Raw genomic sequence first — 6,578 nt, 5'->3', positions numbered from 1 at the left:
CAGACTAGGCTGACTCATGGGACACTTGGTACACCGTCTTGCTCTTCCTGCCATCCCTTGTTTTCCCCACCAATGCAGATCTAACTGCCTGCTCTCTCTGCAGGTGCCTCCCATCCCCGCTGAAGACCCTCTCATTAACTCACTGCCAGCTCTCACACTCTGACTGGATCCAGCTGCCCCAGGCTGAGCAGACCAGACACCTGGAGGTCTTGGTTCTGGGTTGTATCCCAATGACGGATTTTAGCCCTGAGCCCCTCCAAGTACTCCTCAAGAACGTTGCAGCCACCCTGACCACCCTGCACTTGGAAAAATGTGGGATCACAGATGCGCAGGTCTGTGCCTTTCTGCCTTCCCTGAGCTGCTGCTCCCAGCTAACTGCCTTCTGCTTCGCGAGGAATTTCGTGTCCATAGACACCATGAGGAAGCTGCTGGCCCACACTGCCAGGCTGAACAACTTAATCCTGGAGGTGTACTCAGCTCCTCCAGAGCTTTGCTTTGCTAGCCATGAGGTTGACCACCAGCTAGGGAACGAGGTACTCGAAGACCTTAGGAGGATCCTGAGGCCCCTGAACCATCCCAGGACAGTCTACTTCTGTACTTTTCACTGTGAACTCTGCTGCCACTGGAACGTCTGCAACATGCATCCTCCACCATGCCCAGTCTGCATCCCTGTCCAGTTGAATGCACAGATCGTTCCTTTCCTTCTGGGACCCCAGAACACAGAGCTCTTCTGGCGTCTGAGTGAGAGAAGCACAGGTGGACCAGTAGGCAGCAACCTTGGTGACTCACAGACCTGAGAGGAGAAGTCACGTTTGCAGACTTAAGACCTAGACAGGAGCACATCTAGAAACTGGACTGGTTCAATGTCAACTCAGCTTGAGATGAATGTGTGCATGAATGTAAATAATGATCAGAAATAAAGAGATTGTCATGTGAAGCATCTGGTTTCCTCCATGTTCACTGTCCGTGTTTCCAGCTCAGAACTCATGAATCTGCAGTCCCTGGGGAGAAAAGGCCCTGAAATGTCGGTAAATGTGGTTGGCCTCAGGAACTCACAGCAGCCAATAGAGATATTCCATGTTGTTCATCCCTTCCCATCTTTGGTTTTCTCCAGTCACACGTTCCCTCCATGCTTCCTGGTATTTCTCCCCCTTCCTAATATACGCTTGTCACTGGGACTCATCGTACAGCCTGCCCATTGAGCTGCAGCCACAGAAAGTTTGTTTTGAGTCATAGTCCATCTAAATGATTAGACTGCGTTTGCACTGCTGGTCCTCTGCCCTCACGTTCCAGAGTGCCCTCATAACCGTTGTAGCCGTCTCTGCCCCGCTTTTCCCCTGTCCCTCCTCTGCCTCTTTTGGATTCATGTAAACTTGCCCACCCAAAATGCATTGCAGTGAGTTACTCTCTCATGTAGGTTCCTTTGGGAACAGCAGGAGCTGCGATCAGACCCGTGCTTGCTGTGGGAGCCACCGGGGAACCCAGGGTGTGAGAAAAAATGGGAAGCTGTGCAGGAAAGTGAGTGCATGTCAGGCAAATGCAGGCTGTTGCTGAAGCTGAAAATTGGTCATCTTGTGAGGGCCAAAGGCAAGGCCACATTGCCTAAACTAATCAAACTACCTTATCCCTGAGAAAAATATCCTGCCTGAGACAATTTCTGTCATTAGCCACAAGGCAAGCTTGTGTCTCATGATACTACCTTTGCAGAAGTATAAACAAACAACTCTACTGTTGCTGAGTTCCTCTCCTGCCATCGAGAGAGAGAGAACCTGCATCTGACCTCAGCCTGGTCTCTGCTCTATATTTTCCTCAACCTGCCACAATTTTTCCCCAGGACCGTCACGAGCTGTGCTGGTTCAGCTTTCTGTCTGCACCCAGGCACAATACATTCCATGCCATGTTGCCATAACACAAGCCACATGGTCTGTGCTGATTCCCCCTTCCCCTCCTATATTACAAATGCTACATGTACAGGTACCACAGATTTGGGTAAGGAAGGAAGACCTAGAAGAAATGTCCAGGTGCTAGGGGAAGACTGGATCTTCCTGCACATTTAATGTAGCGCTCTGGCCTGCAGGTGGTTCTGAGTGTCAGTGTTTGACAGTTTCATGCAGTGGGAAGTATTGACCTAGGATTCACTGCATCTAGATGGATACGGAACTTCTTTTGTGGACACTAGTGTTCCCAGAAGGAAAGCAGAGACAGTGGATCCCGTCTGGCCGTGAGTGGGAAAGAAAGGTACATTTCAAAGTGCAGTCCTCTGCTTGGTACAGTGGCAGCAGTTTTTACCTCCGCAGAACTCCTTCCTGCTCTCTTCTCACTCCCACCCTACTCTTTCATAGGATAATAGCGTGTTTTCTCTAGCCCACAGGAACCAGGAGCTTCCTTCCTTGTCCTCCTTCCCCCTCCTACACTGGGACTTCACTCCTTAGGTTGTGGTGTCCATCTCAACCTCCCTTTTCCTTGGATAGACTCCCTACCTGACTGAGGCTTCCCAGATGCCCAAAGTTATAAGCGTGTCCTTTTTGAGTAACTGTTTTTGTTGAGCTTGTCTCCTCCCAGATACAAACTCTAGAAAAACATTTGTAATGCTGGCTCCTCTGGGGCTGGAAATGATAAAACGTGAGCCAAGCTAGCTAAATCAAGGCTTTCTCCATCTCTCCAGGTGTGCAGGCTTGGGACCTTACACCATCTCAATCTGATATTCTGTTTTCCACAAGCATGAAGATTAGAAAATGCATGGAATGTCTTTATCACACGAGAGGAGCTACCAGATAATTATTATCACTATTCTTTCCATCCACTTCTTGGTTGTCATCCCAAGACCCATACAACCAACCTCCTGGGAGAAGCCCAGAGTTCTAGTACATAATTTTTAGTTAATGAGTAATCCCATCACCATGCAGACTTGTCACACTCAGCCATGGGCACGAGGCACCTTGCCAGCTGTGCCCAATACACTTCCTCCACAGAAGCCCCACTGATTTGCCAATCTTTGATGAGAAGTCCCAGGACAAGTATGCCACTCCATGGGAAAATGAAAGTCTAGTGGACAAAATATTTTTTTTTCACACAGGGAATCAAACACAAGACGTTGAGCTTGCCAGGCAGGTGCTTGTGCTGCTGAGTTATATCCTTGAGCCCTTAATCTATTTAGAATGAATCTGAAAAAAAAAAATGAAAAAAAAAGCTTTAAGGGCTAGAGATATAGCTCAGTGTTACAAGCACCTGCCTAGCAAGCACAGAGTCGTGAGCTCACTTCTGGATACAAAACAAAAACAAAACAAAACAAAAAAACAACGAATCTGAACATTTTTATCTAGAGCTGGAAGTCAAACAAAGCATCTTGCCAAGTGTTCTACAACTAAGCTTCACCTCAGCCCTGCCAATCTTTGTATGTTGTGAATGCTGAATGTGTTTCTGTTCTGTCTGCTCTGATCTGTTTAGGAAGGGACACTGGCCAGTGTCTGGAGTCAGGGCCTGCAGCTGCCGGCTTTGCAGGAAGATGAGGGATTCCAGGCCTCCTAAGTGCCTGGAGGAGAAGAGGCAGTGTAATCACTCCTCCACTGTACATAACTCTCCGTGGGCAGTGCAGCCTGCGGGCACCGCTGATGGCTCTGCCACTCAGCCCTGCTCCATGACCTTGAGACCTAGCACAAGGTGGGGCTGAGACAGCTAAGGAGTGGACCTGGCCTCTCTGCACCACAGAGCTGGGCCCTCAGCCTCTCTGCGACCAATTCTCCACCTTGCATCCCCGACCCAGTCTTCCAAATTTACCCCTTCTCAATGTTGAGTCTTAAAGGGGTCAAAAGGGAGAATTCGGGTTGACTAGGCTTGATTTCGAGCTGTCAAGCGGACTGTGATTTTGGAGATTCACAGAAGAACCTCTCTGAGCTGGTTTTGCCACCTAGTAAATGTGCTTAAGGAACATAAAAACTCCTTCACCAAAGTGCTTTTAAGAATTAAGAGATAGACTGGATATGGCGGTCCACATATGGAATCCCAGCATGTATGAGGCTGAGGCAGTAGGATCACTGTGAGTTCAAGGCCAGCCCAGGCTACATAGGGAGATCAAGGCAGCATAAATTACATAGGGAAATCCGGTCTGAACAAAAGGAATTAAATGAGATATGATATACTTTGTGTATACTTATTCAAGTGTATTCTACTGGAATATATGTTTGTACACACTTGAATTTCATTGTTCTAAAAAGGCATCTTTTCATTGTTGTTTGCATTACTGGGGATTAAATCCAGTATCCTTACATTTGCCCTTCAAACACAATGCTTTTTACTTTTTATTTTGACATAAGGTCTCACTAAATTTCCCAGTATGGGCTCAAAGCCTGGCATGGTGGCATACACCTGTAATCTGAAGACTTACAAGGCTGAGGCACAAAGTTCAGCAAGAGCTTGAGGCCAGCCTGGACTGCATGGTTAGCTCAAGTCCAGCCTGAACTACATAGTAAGACCCTGTGTCTAAACAAACAGTGAAATAAAATAGGAAATGTGCTCTATAGGCTGGGCTCCAACTTGCAAGCTTCCTACCTCATCCTCCACTAGTACTGGGATTACAGGCTTGCACTCATGGCTGTTTTATAATACCGTCTAGAACACATAATAATTGAATATGAAAGTTTCTCCTAAAGGAAACAGGGTTGATTTCCATGGAGCCTCTGGCTATTTTCATCACAGGATCAATTCTTAACCTTGTTTCACAGGTGTTCCTGTTTAAAAACATCTCATTCAATACAAACTGGGGATACACTGACTATAAGTAGAATTGACGGCTGGGCAATGCTTTTCTACCACACATATTTTCCCCACAAGTCACTTCACATGCTTCTTGCACTTAGGAACCTGAGTTTGCAGGCATCGTGAGACCTGGAGGCAATTCTCATTTTAACTAGTTCTGGGAATCAAGCCCTGGGATTTTGCTATGTTACACTCCTAAATGAGGCCACTTAAAAAGTGAAATCAAGAGACTGTGCTCAACAGATTACATAAAGGACACTTATTTTCAACAAAACAACAGGAAAGCACATGCAGTGGTTTACCTTGTCCAAACCCAGAAGGAAACAAGCAGCCTCTGGACACTGAGATTCATCTGCCTCTCTACACTCAGGTGTATCCACGCGACTGGCATCGAGGCTGATACAGACAGCTAAGTTAGGTAGGAATATTATAGGTCATCAGACAGGGAAGGGCCCAAAGGAGCCAGTGCAGAAGATGCGACTGTCGGGAGATGGACTCGCCCAACAAGGGCCAGACCTCAAGACAAAAGATGAAATGAATGCACCCACATGCTTTTACTAAGGATAGACAACACTCATTGATATTCAACATAGGTATCTTTCACCTTAGGACAGGCAGGCAGAGCCACTGACCTACCTCCTCCAGAGAAAAACCCTGTTTTCTTCATGCCAGCCTGCTCCTTGACTGCCTTTCCCATTTGATGCTGATTTAGTCCATATTACCTGAGTAACAATGCTCATAATCTTATTGGTTGACTATAGATTTGTCCCACCTCATGTCCACCTTGTGACTTCTCATTTTCACCCACTTGGACCCACCTCACCTCTTGGACTTACTCTGTAAGAATCCCTAGAAGTCCAAAGTGTTTTCCATAGGTGGCAATGGAGCCACCTATCAATGGTTATTATATTACATAATGTTATCTTCAAAATCGTTTCACAGATAACCAGATATAGGCATATAAAACTGATCAAACGATTACACATTAACAAATCCTTTCAATAAACTACAGATATTAGTAGTACAGTTATCCTAGCTATCCTGTGTATACACACACATATTTTATTCTCTTCCTTCTTTCTTTTTCCTCTCTCCTCCTTCATCTCAGTTGCTCCTTCCTATTTGAGCAGTTCCTCTTCCTTTTCAGGAATCGCCAGCACCATGGTGATTTCATCACAGTAGCTTTGTAGTATAATTTCAAATCAGGAATTGTGATGCCTTGCTGCCTTTCTTTTGTTGCCCAGGATTGCTTTTGGTATTCTAGGCTCCTTCTGCTTCCAGATGAATTTTAAGAATGTTTTCTATAGATCTGTGAGGAATGGGAGTGGCATTAGATTTGGGATTGCATTGAATCTGTAAAACAGTTTTCGGAGAATGTCCGTTTTCACAATGTTGGATCTCCCTATCCATGAGGAAAGGGTGTCTTTCCAATTTCTGAAATCCTCTTCAATCTCTATTTTCAGAGGACTGTAATTTTCACTGTGTAGGTCTTTGATTTCTTTTGTTAAATTGATCTCTAAGTATTTCATTTTTTAGATGCTATTATGAAAGTTATGGTTTCCCTAATTTCTCTCTCAGTCTGTTTGTTGTCTGTGTACTGAATGCTATTGATTTTTGAGTGTGGACTTTCTATCCAGCTACGCTATTGAATGGTTATGAAATCTACAAGCCCTTTGGTAAATTTTTTGGGTCTTCTATGTGGTGTATCATTCCATCTTCAAATAATGATAATTTTACATCTTCCTTTCCTATATTTATTCCTTTTATTTCTCTTCCTTGTCCAATTGATCTCACTAAGACTTCCAGAACTATATTGAATAGGA

This window comes from Chinchilla lanigera, unplaced genomic scaffold (genome assembly GCF_000276665.1).
Source record: "Chinchilla lanigera isolate Chin_1 unplaced genomic scaffold, ChiLan1.0 scaffold00214, whole genome shotgun sequence".
Taxonomy (NCBI): Eukaryota; Metazoa; Chordata; class Mammalia; order Rodentia; family Chinchillidae; genus Chinchilla; species Chinchilla lanigera.
Note: the sequence above shows the minus strand (reverse complement) of the source record.